This window comes from Eschrichtius robustus, chromosome 14 (genome assembly GCF_028021215.1).
Source record: "Eschrichtius robustus isolate mEscRob2 chromosome 14, mEscRob2.pri, whole genome shotgun sequence".
Classification (NCBI taxonomy): domain Eukaryota; kingdom Metazoa; phylum Chordata; class Mammalia; order Artiodactyla; family Eschrichtiidae; genus Eschrichtius; species Eschrichtius robustus.
In genome coordinates, this window is record NC_090837.1 from 96002756 (window position 1) to 96017403 (window position 14648).

Below are 14648 nucleotides of genomic sequence, written 5' to 3' on the forward strand. Positions count from 1 at the left end.
ATGAAGGGTTGCCTGCCATGGGGAAGGGAGGGATTTTCAGAACACTCTTATCTACAGACGAATTTAGAGCTGAGAATCCTTATCTATTTTTATTGACTTCTTAGAATTTATACAAAAAATTAGTAAATAAATAAGGTATGAATGTAGAGTTTTCCACACTTTAGTCATTTATTTATTCCTTCATTGTTTTTGCTATATTTTACTCCACAGTATTTTACCTCACTTTTTATTTTTTAAATTTAGCCTTGTCATAAGAAGTAATGTATGTGGAGTCATAGGTTGGTATGTTATTTTTTTCCCCTAATATTCATGCTAATAATACACACTTATTTAAAAGTCCTTACTTGTGGTACATAACTTTATTTTAAATGCCTGTAGTGTATTTCTGTAATACTTGGGAAATACTGTTCACATGATGAATACTATTTTAGTGTCTTCAGTGCTTAATCCATAACATTCTTATTGATTGATTGATTGATTGCCACACTGAGCAGCTTGCGGGATCTCAGTTCCCCAACCAGGGATTGAACCCGGGCCAGGGCAGTGAAACTGCCAAATCCTAACTGCTGGACCACCAGGGAACTCCCCATAACATTCTAGTAGAAGTAAATGCAGTCACCTGGAAACTAGCAGACCAGCTATGTCTAGTGGGACTGTGGGTACAGTGTTTTCCTATTCACACTATAGACTGTTATCAGTACTCTCTTTGCTACTGGAAAGAGTCATTAGCATCCTTAAATCTCATCACATTAGAGAGCCAATTCCAGAAACCTCAGTTCCAATTCAAGGGAAAATCCTATTCCTCTAGAACCACTCTCAGTATCAAAATCTGTATCAGTCAGGATTCTCTAGAGAATCAATAGGATGTATACAAATATATGTAAGAGGGGATTTTTTTTTTATAGGAGTTGGCTAATGTGGATATGGAGGCCTAGAAGTCCCACATTCTTCTTTCTGCAGGCTCGAGAAACAGGAAAGCTGGTGATATAATTCAGTCTGAGTTTGATGGCTCAAAAACCGGGAATGCTGATGTCTGAGGGCAGGAGAAAGTGGACGTCCCAACTCAAGGGAAAACAGCAAATTTGACCTTCCTCCACCTCTCCACCGTCTTGTTCTATTCAGGCCCTCAACAAATTGGGTGTTGCCAACCCACACTGGTGAGGGTGGATCTTTTTTATTCAGTCTACCATTCAAATGCTTATCCCTTCCGGAAACACCCTCACAGATGGACCCGGAAATAATATTTTACCGGCTGTCTGTGCATGCCTTAGCCCCACACATACAGTTAACCATCACAGTACTTTTGGTCAGCTGACCTAGCATGCCCTTAGTGGCATGTTTTCCTGCCACCATAGGATCCAATCTGAGAACACATAGCACGTTTAGTTGTCATGTCTCCTTAGCCTCCTTTAATCTGGAACATTTCCATAGTCTGTCTTTGTCTTTTATGACATTGACATTTGTGAAGAATGCAGTCCTCCCCACATTTTTTTTTTGTCTTCAAATAAAACATTCCTCACTCTGTGTTGTGTGCTGTTTCCTCTTAATTAGCTGCAGGTTCGGCATTCTCAGCTGCAGTGATGCACAGGTGTCCTCCCCTCCTCAGGGTGTTATATCTGCAGGCATCCCATGTCCGCCTTCATTGAGGATGTTAATTTGATCCCCCCTGGCAAGGAGTAGCTGAGTTATCCACCGTATAATTACTGAATATTTTTTCTTCCCTTGCAGCAAATAAGCAGTGTGTAGGGAGATGGTTTAATGCCATTCAAACATTTTGCACATCACAATTGCCCCCCTAGAATTGGCATCCATTGATAGTTCTTGCCCGATACGGTCTCTGTCAGTATGATTTTCTATCCCCTCACTCCCTCCACATTTACCAGTTGGCCCTCAGCATTCTGCTGTAACCTTTGCCCTGTCAGCCCATCCATTTGTCTGTCTAATCAGTCTCTCTGTCTCTCTCCCAGCCATCAGTATGGACTTCTTCATACCTGCTTTTAATGGTTTACTGGCACTAACGACTCTGGTGCTCACGTTGTCCCAGATTTAGTCAGTAGGCACCTCTTCAAGCTGACTCCTGTGTCTTTGTCCCAACATTTTCTAAAAACATTTCTCCCCACTTCGTGACATGATAAGATGCTCCAGGCTCATGGTGTACTGACCCTGCCCCCGGCCTAGAATCTGCCATTCCTTGAGGAGCCGGGTTCTGTTTAGTGAGGAGGTATTGGAGGCCGAGATGTGGGTGCCAGCTCCTGGGCATATGCCCTGAGAAATCCATAATTCAAAAAGAGTCATGTACCACAATGTTCATTGCAGCTCTATTTACAATAGCCAGGACATGGAAGCAACCTAAGTGTCCATCATCAGATGAATGGATAAAGAAGATGTGGCACATATATACAATGGAATATTGCTCAGCCATAAAAAGAAACGAAGTGGAGTTATTTGTACTGAGGTGGATGGAGTTAGAGTCTGTCATACAGAGTGAAGTAAGTCAGAAAGAGAAAAACAAATACCGTATGCTAACACATATATATGGAATCTAAGGGAAAAAAAAAGTCATGAAGAACCTAGTGGCAAGACGGGAATAAAAACACAGACTTACTAGAGAATGGACTTGAGGGTATGGGGAGGGGGAAGGGTAAGCTGTGACTAAGTGAGAGAGTGGCATGGACATATATACACTACTAACCGTAAAATAGATAGCTAGTGGGAAGCAACCGCATAGCACAGGGAGATCAGCACTGTGCTTTGTGACCACCTAGAGGGGTGGGATAGGGAGGGTGGGAGGGAGGGAGACACAAGAGGGAGGGGATATGGGGGTATATGTATATGTATAACTGTGCTTGTTATTGGTCTTCCTCCTCTTCTCTTGAGTTTAGTGGGTGCTCTGATGGCCGTAGGGATATTTCTTGGTGTCCCTGGGTGTTTGACCAAAATTAGACCCCAAACATCTCCGACTTTTACAAGTCACCCCTTAAATTTACTTTTATTTGTAAGATTTTGATTCTCAGTTTATTCTTAGAACCACAATCATAAATGTATTTCTACCTGAGGGCTTGCTCTTCCCTTCTTGAGAGGAGTTATCATTTTCCGTTACTTACCATGTGTAGAGACTTTTTTTAAGCTGCCCCTTTAGTTTCCTCCCCTCCAAAGTAATATATTTAGGAAAGAGTATAGGAAAAAGCCAGGAAGAAGAAGAAAAAATTACCTATAATTTCATCACCCAGAGGAAAATAAAAACTATTAACCTTATTAGATAATTGGACTTGGTTAGAACTATATCCATTTTTAAAATTTAATACTGAAGTTTTCTCTTTTCTAAATATACTTTCTTAACATTCATATCTTTGATACCTAATAATTTATATTCCAAAAATCTTGAAGCTTGATAGTTTTATATCATGTGTTAGCTTATCGACATTTGGAATTACAGTGTTTTCCAGATTTCTTCCAAAGTTAGTAGTTTTAGTCTGTTTTCCTTGCCGTTCTTTGATTAGCCATGGTATTAATCCATCTCTTCAGTGGACCTGAGGAATCTGTTTAAGCAAGAACAGTGTGGAACGTGTCTTTAGCTGTTTTTTGGTTATTTTTCCTCCATTTTTACGTTTTGGAAATAGCCTTTTTCTTCGTATTATTCCTGCTGGAATGAAAAACAGATCCATTCTTTTTTCTACTGGTTGAGTGTTCAACATTTTTTTTATTGTGAGTGAGGGATTTTCTCATGGAATTTAGAAATCTTAGTCCTTCTCTCTCACTTTGCAAATGAGGAAACTGAGGCTCAGAAAAGTTAACTGTTTGCCATGTGTCCTGCAGTGTATTGTTAGAATAGTTGGGCCTCCTTACTTGTACATGAACGTTCCTTTTCACTAGTGTTTAACATTTGCAGTGTAAATGCATTGTGTTTTTAAAATTTTTTTCTCCTCGTTCTCTTCCCTTCCTCAGCATTCGTATGCTTTGTGCTTCGTTTTCTTGCCTTTTGAAAAAGATGAAAGGAAAATTTAAGGAAAGTATACTAACTTTTACTATGGAATGCTTTTTTTTTATGGCTGCATTATAAATTCTTGAAAATAAAGGGCCTAATGGAAACACTTAATGAGAAAGCAGGGGCTCTATCACATGTACCTCCCCCCCCCCCTTTTAGTGAATAGACTGTTTAAACTAAATTAAGTAAAGGGTATAAATTCTGTTGTTTCAGTTTTAACATTTCATGACTGATTTTATAGATGAAATTATGTTTTACAATAAATAGGAAGAATTTATACAGCCTGTTCTATTTGATGTGAAACAGCAAATCCCATTTCTCTGTAGCTGTAAAGAAAATTCATTATAATGTCTTTAGTTGTAAGAGATGGTTTCATTGTGATTAGTTACACTGATAATAAAACAACCTTTTCATATGGCATAAGATACAAACGATCCTATGTGTCTGCTTTTAATGGCATTGAATTTTTTCATTTTCTACTTTACTTACTCATAGAATCTTCATTCCTTTTATTATTTTTCTATTCCAGTAAGAATTTCCTTTCTTAAAAAAAATCAAAACAATTAGAAATACTAGCAAAAAGTTGATTTTAAAAATACTTTTTGAAAGGAGATATATTAAATACCATAAAAGGTACATTTGTCAGAGATGGTTGATATAAGATAGTCATAAAATTAACTTTATTATGGGATCGATTAACGTATTTGGAAAATAGTACTTGAAGTGTAGGAAGATTTTAAAAAAAGAAATAGCCAGGTAAGAAGGCTGAGCTAACTTTACAGTATATTTTTGTCCTGTGATTTGTTGTTTTTTATTGGTATTAATACATCTTCACAAGTAGTGTTGGAAAGGTGGCAATCTTTGATGAAGGGATGACGATTTACTTATTCTGTTTTGGTTACCATGGTTTGATCCCTTTTAGTATGACTTTTTAGTGGTTGTTTTAGCTCTCACTTAGGCACTAAAGAAATATTCTAATTTTTAACTTGCACACAGAATCAAATTGGATATTTGAAATAGACCATGGGTACCCCTGGAATAGAAACAATATTCTATTCTGACTTGAGTGAGAATTTTTTTTTCTCCATCTGATAGTTTTACTTTACTCTGACCATTTGGGCTTAGGAGCACATAGTTCTAGCCTGCTTGTCTTCAGTGTGTCCTTGGACTGGCTGGGGAAGGTTCTTTTTAGGATTAAGCTGGACATGGCACGTGAGATGCTTTGGAGGTGAAGCTTAACCAGGTACAGGTCCTGTGGCCGGAGACCCCTGCATCTCCTGAGCTTGGATGCCTCCTGCCAGGGGAAGGTGGGGGAGTTACGCAGTCTGGGGGCCAGGATTGCGGCCTGTTCAGCCCCGACGACCTGTAGCTGTTCATGCGTTTACTGCATGGGCCGCCTTCTCAGGTTTGGGGAATGTTAGGTTGTAAGCTGCTACCAACCCGACTCTAGCTGGAAAGGAACTCATGGCTACCGTTAGCTCTGAGGCAGGTCGCTTGCTATCAGTGAATCTGGGGGCCTATAAGAAGGAAAAGCCTCCTCCAAAATGAGTAGGTCTTTCAGAAATATTAAGACTTTTCTTTTATTCCATATAGATCTAAATTTAAAATTCCACCTCATCTCTTTAATAACTCTTGATTTCATTACACCACTTTTTCACTGTAAGCTATATCAGATCTGATTTTGGTAGTGGGAGAGGCATCAATGTAAATGTCAGTTTCTTTTTTTTTTTTGGATTGGTCTCATTTTATTCCCAAACAAAGGCAATATAAGGCTTTTTTCTACGGCACCTTGTCAAAGTATAATTCTCAAAATAAAAAGAAATAATTGTCACACACTTAGATAGTAAGCACATGCCATGACTTAGGGATCTAAAAGGATGACAGAGCTATTTACAAAGACATTTTGAAAAAATGGCATTATATAGTTTATAAAAACAAAATAAATTTTGAAATACAATGTTAAAGTATTACAAAATTGATTACCTACAGAACAATAAAACATAACTTTTGATACAATCTTCTTTAATAGACAAAAAAGAAAATCACTGCATTTTATCAGTTTTCTATAAGTTAGTTTCTAGAGTTAAGAAATGTCTAGACAATCAATAGTAAGTAGTATGTTAAACAAAGTTACAATTCCCTGAAGAGTAAGATGACCTGAGGCAGGCCAGTTAGACAATGCTATAGGATGGCATTAAATGCTTAAACAATCATCTTTGCCTTATTTCCTATATTGTAATATTTGTTTCTTTAATACTCTGGTATCATCTCCATGTAACCCAACCAAAGTGTGGCCAAAATTACAGGAGCAAGAAAACATCAAAATGTTTTTGTTTTATCCATTCTGGTAGGCCTAGATTCTTATTATTAGCACCGAAAAGGCTGTCATTATCTTGTAATTATAGTTGATAAATTTTGAAGTAAATAGGTCAGCCATGTTTACATTGGTAGAACTGTACAATCTAAATGTTCTTCCTCCACATTATAAATATTGAATCCCTACTGACAATAATATTGGATATATTGTAATCAATAAAAATTAAGGACATGTGCAAATCTATTTTACTGCTTTATAATAATTGAACTTAGTTCTGTAAAATATTGAAAGCCAATCATTAGGGAAAAAATCCCCACAATCAATTGCATGCAGCATATTTTAAAAATTTAAGAAGTCATTGACCAGATGGCCTTCACATTTCCCTCAGCTTGACTAAACTTTAGATGCATTTCTTCCTGCCTCTAAGTCCCTGACCTCCCTCTCACCCTGGCTTTATAAGAATTCTATAAGCTAAATGTCAGTTTCTTAAGTTCTAAAATCTTACGGAAGTTTGATAGGAATTCTGCCCTCGATATGCATTTCGGAGTATACTTCACTTAACATTTATTGACCTCCTCCTGTGTAGCTTAATACTATTTTGCTAGTACAGAAGATCCCTGTTAAAGGTTGGAGCATATAGGAAAGGAAATTATGTATAAACTACATATAAAGGAGGGGTGAACTTGAGCCGATCTGTTCCTGACAAGGTGTAAAGGGAGAGAACGGGCATTATATTAGTAGTCCAGTGCTATATAACAAATTACGTCAAAACATGGGGCTTCAAGCCAGTTTCTGCGGTCAGGGATTTGGGAGTGGGCTCACCTGGGTGGCTGTGTGCCAGGTCTCTCGTGGGCCGCGTCCCTGAAGTGCCTGAAGGCTCGCCTGGGGCTGGAGGAGCTGCTCCCTCGTCGCTGGCGGCAGAGTTCCTCTGGCTCTTGGTGGTGAAGCTTCAGTCCCTGGCCACCTCCTGGAGCCCGCCTCGTAGGCTGCAGGGGTGACCTCCGGCTTCCCCGGACAGGGTGCGGCAAGGGAAGGGGGCAGGCCCGAAGCATGGTGGAGCTCGCTCACTCCCGCTATTTCTGTCCCTTCTAGGCAGGCCGGCAGGCCAGCCCACACCAAGGTGAGGGCTAGCCCCACCCTTTACCGGGAGTGCCAGAGAAGTCTGTGGACTCACTTTGAACCACCACAGGCTTTTTCCTGGGTGGGGAGAAGCACAGGTTTACACACATAGCTGAGGAGAGCATTGCAGCCAGTTCTCGGGACAGTGAGGAGGTGGGTTTTAGTGGACCCAGGTGTTCATGTGCTGGTCCCATTGCAAATAAACCACAGCTATATTACACATCCATTTGTGGTAAACTGCCTCCAGTGTTATCTAGTAAATGGTTTTTAGGGTGTTAAATTATACTCTTTTGTCATGGAAGAAATTATTCAACTTGTGAGCATTTTCATGGAAAAGTGGTTTTCTTTTTTTTTTGGGTAGGATCAGATGCTTTGTTTTGTGGTCTCTGTTAGGCATTGATGCTTCTGATGGGAGAGTTTGGTGAGAGGAGGATTACATAAAGTACCCTTTTAATTACCCTTATGTTATGCACTTGGTGTTTGTAACCACAACTGATGCTTCAGACTTTCTCATTAGCAGCCTCTCCATAGGGATGTGGTGGTACTGTATTAAGTTAGTGATAGTATAATGGTAAGAGACGTATTTTCAATAAAAAGTCCAGTTGAAATGGTAGGTTAAGAAAGAGATCTGAGTAGTCCACTAATTTCCCTTTATTCTCGTCTCAGCTGTCGCCACTGCACATCATAATAGGCTCGTAGGGCGTTTTACCTGTCCTACCTTGACCTCCCAGGCCCAAAGGGAAAGGGCGAAGACCGTCGGGAGTTTCTGTACATGCCTGTGTGTGCACACCTGCCCTGCCACACATGTGTCCCCTGCTGTGATTTTACTCTTGGCCTGGTGCCAACGCGTGCCAACTTCACAGCGTTTGCATCAGGAATTTGGGTCGGTCTAGGAGGGATGAGGGTGAGCTGGCCTGGGGTGGAGGCGGGGAGAGGTGTTTCCTGTGTGGGTGGCCTCGTCATACTCCTGGGCGAGTGTGTCCCTGCGTGTGTGAGAGACATAGCTCAGCCTCACTTACTGTACACTCAGCACAAAAGAGGGACGGGATGAAGAGAGACGCGGAGTCGAGATGCTGTGAGAGGTGGAACGAAAGGGGAAAATTTCATCCGTGCTGCCCACAGTGAGGTTAGCATATGAAATGGTCGAGTAACTGGTATGTTTCTCTACTAGTTCCTGAAATACTTTCTTAAAAATGCTGAAAAAAACTTCCTGTGAGAAATGGCCACCAGGTGTCATCAGAATGCTGCTATTGATTTGTTTTATTATTCTCTTTTTTAAATTTTTGAATTTTATTTTATTTATTTTTTTATACGGCAGGTCCTTGTTAGTCATCAGCTTTATACACCTCAGTGTCTACATGTCGATCCCAATCGCCCAGTTCATCCCACCACCACCACCATCCCCCGCCGCTTTCCCCCGTTGGTGTCCATATGTTTGTTCTCTGCATCTGTGTCTCTATTTCTGCCCTGTAAACCGGTTCATCTGTACCATTTTTCTAGGTTCTTATTATTGTTCTTAAAAAGTATATGCATGTTTTGATTTCTTTCTTGCACTTTTTTTTTCTCTTTTCTTTTTAAACTACAGCAGAGACTATTTCAGTTAGAGTAGGGACTTTCTTTTGGGACATCTTCTTGGTGAGCTAATAATTTTTTATAGGTAAAATTGAAGATCATTATATAAAACTTATTTATTTATTTTATTTATTTATTTATTTATTTATTTATTTATTTATTTATTTATTTATTTTTAGTTGAGGAACAACTACTAGTTGAGGATTTGGATGAGAGTAGAAACTATAAATGGAATTGCATATTTGAAAATCTTTGGCACGGTGAGGATGTGTGTTGAATGGTAATTGATGAATTTGTGTAGGAACTGTATGCTTTAAGAAGATTTGGTTTAATAATATATCTCATTATTTTCGTCTAAATACCTACTAAGTCTTCTGAATTTTGAAACCTTGCTGTGGGAAGAAATCGGAGACTCACTGGCTTCTCCAATGGATACAAGTACCAGGACTTTCAGAAAGAACAGGGATTCTGCCTTACTTACTTTGAGGGTTGACAGTGAGTCCCATGCCTGTTCTGTTGTATTGCTTTGTTCACAGAGAATTAAAGGTGCTTTCTGGTACATGGTACGCTTTCCATAAATGTTGAGTGAATGAATTAAATCTGCCTCCAGAAAAGAGTCCTTGAACTTTCCCAGTTGGGTGATTTTTGAATTCTGCTATAATAACCTAAAAAGCTTTCTGATGAAGGTTTTTCTTTAAAAAAAAAATATATATATATATATATATATATATATATACATATATATATATATACACATACATATATATATATATATATATTATATATATATGTATATATATATATGTAAAAGGTTCCTCATTTCTGTTGAATCCCCTCTCGGTCACTTTAAGATACTTACTAAATCACCTTGCACTCCCGCTTACTGATGTCATTCTAGTTCAGGCCTTATAACTTAAACTATTATAATGCGCTCTTTCTGCCTCTAGACTTTCTCTACCCATGATATGTCCTGCATACTGAAAAATGAATCTTCCTGAAGCAGTGCTGTGTTTTGGTGACCCCCCACTGACACTACTGAATAAGTCCCAGTTCTTAATTCGGAGCCTCCTATGATGTGGTGTTGGTCATCTGCCTGGGTTTTAAGTTTCCCTGCAATAGAAAGCCAGGGCTGTAGCTGTCTGCACTGCTGACAGTCTCACGTGCTCATTGGGTGTGCTTTGCGGCTTTGCTAATCCCTTTTTTCTACTTGAAATGTTTAACTGTTCCTACCTGCCCGCTCAACAAAAGAAAAAAACAGTTTTAGTGTCCTGGGGTTTAGCTCAAATGATATTTCTGCTCTTTTAGCCAAATAGTCTACTTGGCAGTATGGTCCCTTGCTCATTTATACTGCTGTAGTTCTTAGTTTATATCACACACGTGATCATATGTGGCCTTGTATTAGAGTTCCTTTCCATATATGTCACATGGCTCCTAATAGAATATGAGCCTGCTGAAGGCAAAGGTTGTGTTTGTGTCATTATAGTTCCTTTCATTTTCTGGGCAACTCAATATATGTATTTGTTGAATGTTTGTTGTTCTTTCTTGGTATAATGAGATGTTGAGTTATTTCATTAATTTAAAAAGTCAGTTGGGAAATAACAAATGTAGAAGCATTTTCTCCTTTTGTTTTAGAATTTTTGGAGCCATTCTATAGAAGATAATGAACAGCCTCATTATTTTGCTTCTGCATATTAATGTAGTCATTCTTTTGTCTCCAAAAATGTATGAGTCACGTGCCATCTATGGAGCATGGACTCTGAATAGACGTACGTGTGTGGGTCTTCCGTGGGTTGGTGTTTGTGTGTTCTGTGCATGTGCACCCGCTAGTGTCCGTAGTGAAGGTGGTGTAGCCGCAGGCCACAGCAGTGTCGGAAGAGGAGGAGATGAAAGGACTCATTATTGAAAGAAATTCTCACCGTTTTAGATTAAGCATTAAAAGGTTTTTAAAAATCACTCCTGTTATGAATGTTTTTAAACATATATGCAAACACGTAGAAAATTGATAGGATGGAATACTGAATCCCCATGTAACTGTCACTCAGCTTTCAGCACTGTTGGTAACTAGCCTTCACTAGGCTCCTGGACCAAAGTGTATCTCAGACACTTTTCATTTCATCAATAAATACTTAGATAGGAGACATTCCTTATTTCACAGTGAGATGTTTGTTCATTCTACTACCTGTTGTGTGCTTGGAATTGTTCTAGGCTCTTGGGACATGTGAGTGGATAAAATACACCAGGCCCTTACGTTCTAGCTTGGGAGACAGAAAGCAAGCTAGACACATAAATAACCAGAACAAGAAAAAAATTGATTTCATCAAAATTTAAAACTTCTGCTTATCAAAAGACAACATTTATAAAATGGAAAGGGAGAAAATATTTGTAAAACATGTATCTAACAGAGGATTTATATCCAGAACACATAGGCTCAGTAATAAAACAGACAGGTGTTGTAAGAAACGGGCCAAAGGCTAACAAGGACTTCGCGGAGCACGTAGCGTCGTTCAGCACCGTCGCTAGTTACCGGGGACATGCAGAGTAACTTCACACACACCCACTAGAAAGACTAAAATTGAAAAGGCTGACAGTGTCAAATGTTGGTGAGGAAGTGGATCAGTCACAATTCTTGACACTGCTGGTGGCCGTATAAAACAGTACAGCCACTTTGAACATCAGTCAGGCAATTTCTCATACAGTTAAGCACACACATCTGCCCTCCAGCCCAGCAAGTCCACCCCTAGGTGTTTACATAAAAGAAATGAAAATCTATGTTCATGAAAGACTTGTACAAGAATATTTATAGCAGCTTTATCATAATAGCCAAAAAGGGAAGCAGCTCGGTGTCCATCAGCAGAATTGTAAACCTGTGCGCTGGAATAGTGCTCAGCACTGAAGTGGAGCACGTTGCTGACCCGTGCAACACAAGCATTGTGCTGAGCAGAAGAAGCCAGACCCTGCTTCCCGCCAGAAGTGTATATGTTGTCTGATGTCATTTATATGAACTTCGGGAACAGGCAAAACTAATCTATTGTGGAAGAATTCTGAGCAGCGGTTGCCTCCGGGTGCGGGAGGGGGGAGGGGAGTGGGTTACAGGGACTGAGCATGAAGGGCTTGAGAGAGTTTCGGGGGAGAAGGCAGTGTTCTCTGTCTTGAGAGGGGCAGTCCTGAGGGACCCTCTTCAGCTCTCTGGGCTTCTCTTTCTGCCATCTCTCCTCTCCTTTACTCTGCCCCGCAAGCTCTAGCTGCCCTCCTCTCTGCTGGGAGGTCCCTGGGCTCTGTCTGTGGCCTGCGTCCATTCTTCAGGCAGTAAGCTGGCGTTCACCTGGTTTGTTTCTCATCTCTCAGGATCACTATCTTTTGGTGCCCGATCTCCAGTGTCTTGTGCTGTTGTTACATAGATTCTGTTTTTTTTCTTTTTTATTTGTTTCATGCATGACAGTAAATCCAGTCCCTGTGACTCTTGACCAGAAGTCGATGTCCTGGACTGGACAATATATCTATTAAAAAAAAAAGAGTCTCACCCCTTAAAATGTAAGGCAGAGGTTTTGTGTTTTTTCTTTGCTTTAATTCCAGTATCTAGTACAACCAAAAATACTTGGCATACAGTAGGCCCTAAGTGAAGATTTTGGAACAGACACATGATTCATTCTTTCTTACTTTCTTTCCTCCTTTTGCTGTTGCATTACAAATGTTGAATAGCAAACCCAATGCTTTATCTAAAACAGCATTTTCTAAAAGGTCCTTTGGAACACTGGCCTCTTGATTCTTTATAAACAAAGGACTCTGTAATGAAATTAGTTTGGGAAACACTTATGTACTGAGAAATTCTGTGATAAAGACACTTGTTTAAACCAGAGTTTTCTACACTTATTTGACCAGGGATATTTTTTCCCCTCAGAACACCTATTGACCTTTTATATAATTTATATTTTCTGGAACATATTCTGAAGAAATGGTGATCTGATGTTGTACATCTTGTAAGTGTAATAAAACTATATACATTTATCTTTTTCACTCTTTTACGAGAGTGATACAATATGTTACTATATTACAATATATTGTAATAAATACAAGATATTTTTGTATGTAAATTACATATGATAATTTATATATTTTTAAGCAACTTTATTGGGATATTCACATACCATACAATTCACCCATTCATACTACGATTTAATGGATTTAAGTATGCTCACAGACATGTGCAACCATCACCACAGTAAACTTTAGAACGTCTTCATCACCTTTTAGCTATTATCCACCACCGCTACCCCACTGTCTCCCATCTCCTGTCCCGTGCTCCCGCCCAGCCCTAAGGAACCACTATTCTACTTTGTCTCTATAGATTTGCCTATTCTGGGTATTTCTTATAAAAGGAATCATATAGTATGTGGTCTTTTGTAACGGGCTTCCTTCACTTCGCGTAATGTTTCCAAAGTTCATCCATATCGTGGTTTGTATTAATACTTCATTCTTTCTGTGGCCGATTAACGTTCTGTTGTATGGATGTACCTCATTTTGTTTACCCGTTAATCTGTTGCTGAACATTTGGGTTGTTTCTACCTCCTGGCTATTGTGGATAATATGGCTATAAAAATTTGCGTCCAAGTTTTTGTGTGGACGTTTTTTTTTTATTTCTCTTGGGCATATACCTAGGAGTGGAATTGCTGGGCTGTAAGATACACTGTGTTTAATTGTTTGAGGAGCTGCCAGACTCTTTTCCAAAGTGGCATCATCATTTTACATCTCCACTAGCATTGTATGAGTGTTCTGATTTCTCCACATCCTCACCAACACTTGTTATTACCTGACTTTAAAACATTTTTCTTTTTAATTTATTATTCATTTTTGGCTGTGCCGGGTTTTAGTTGCGGCATGCGGACTCTTAGCTGTGGCATGCATGTGGGATCTAGTTCCCTGACCAGGGGTCGAACCTGGGCCCCCTGCACTGGGAGTGTGGAGTCTTACCCACTGGACCACCAGGGAAGTCCCGTATCTGACTTTTTGATTCTAGCCATCGTAGTAGGTGTAAAGTGGTATTGCATTATAGTTTTGATATGCATTTCTCTGATGACTACTCATGTAGAGTATGTTTTCATGTGCTTTTTGGCCATTTGCGTATCTTCTTTGGGGAAATGTATATTCAGCTCCTTTTCTTTAAAAATTTTTTTTATTTTTTAACTTTTGGCTGCGTTGGGTCTTTGTGGCTGTGTTGGGTCTTTGTTGCTGCACACAGGCTTTCTCTAGTTGCGGTGAGCAGGGGCTCCTCTTCGTTGCGTTGCGCGGGCTTCTCACTGCGGTGGCTTCTCTTGTTGTGGAGCATGGGCTCTAGGCACGAGGGCTTCAGTAGTTGTGGCTCACGGGCTCTAGAGCACAGGCTCAGTAGTTGTGGTGCACGGGCTTAGTTACTCCGTGGTATGTGGGATCTTCCCGGACCAGGGCTTGAACCTGTGTCCCCTGCATTGGCAGGTGGATTCTTAACCACTGCACCACCAGGGAAGCCCCTCAGCTCCTTTTAAAATTAGATTTTTAAAAAATTATTGAGTTATAAGTTTTTTTTATATATATTCTAGATTAAGTCCTATATCAGATATTGATTTGCAGAACTTTTTTCCCATCCCGTAGCTCGTCTTTTCACTTCTTTTTGGTGGTCTT

At 39.7% G+C, this 14648-nt stretch overlaps 1 protein-coding gene across 3 annotated transcripts in view; it reads left to right on the forward strand.

The window, feature by feature from the left end:
- ZNF407 (zinc finger protein 407) overlaps positions 1 to 14648 on the forward strand; it is a 417847-nt gene that overhangs the window by 10402 nt on the left and 392797 nt on the right. The window contains exon 1 of one of the 3 annotated variants that reach the window (XM_068563715.1): positions 2412 to 2489. The exons of the other annotated variants lie outside the window; for them this stretch is intronic. The gene's annotated coding sequence lies outside the window, so the exon portion shown is untranslated. Of the gene's footprint in view, positions 1 to 2411; positions 2490 to 14648 lie in introns of those variants that run through there. 3 annotated transcript variants of the gene reach the window in all.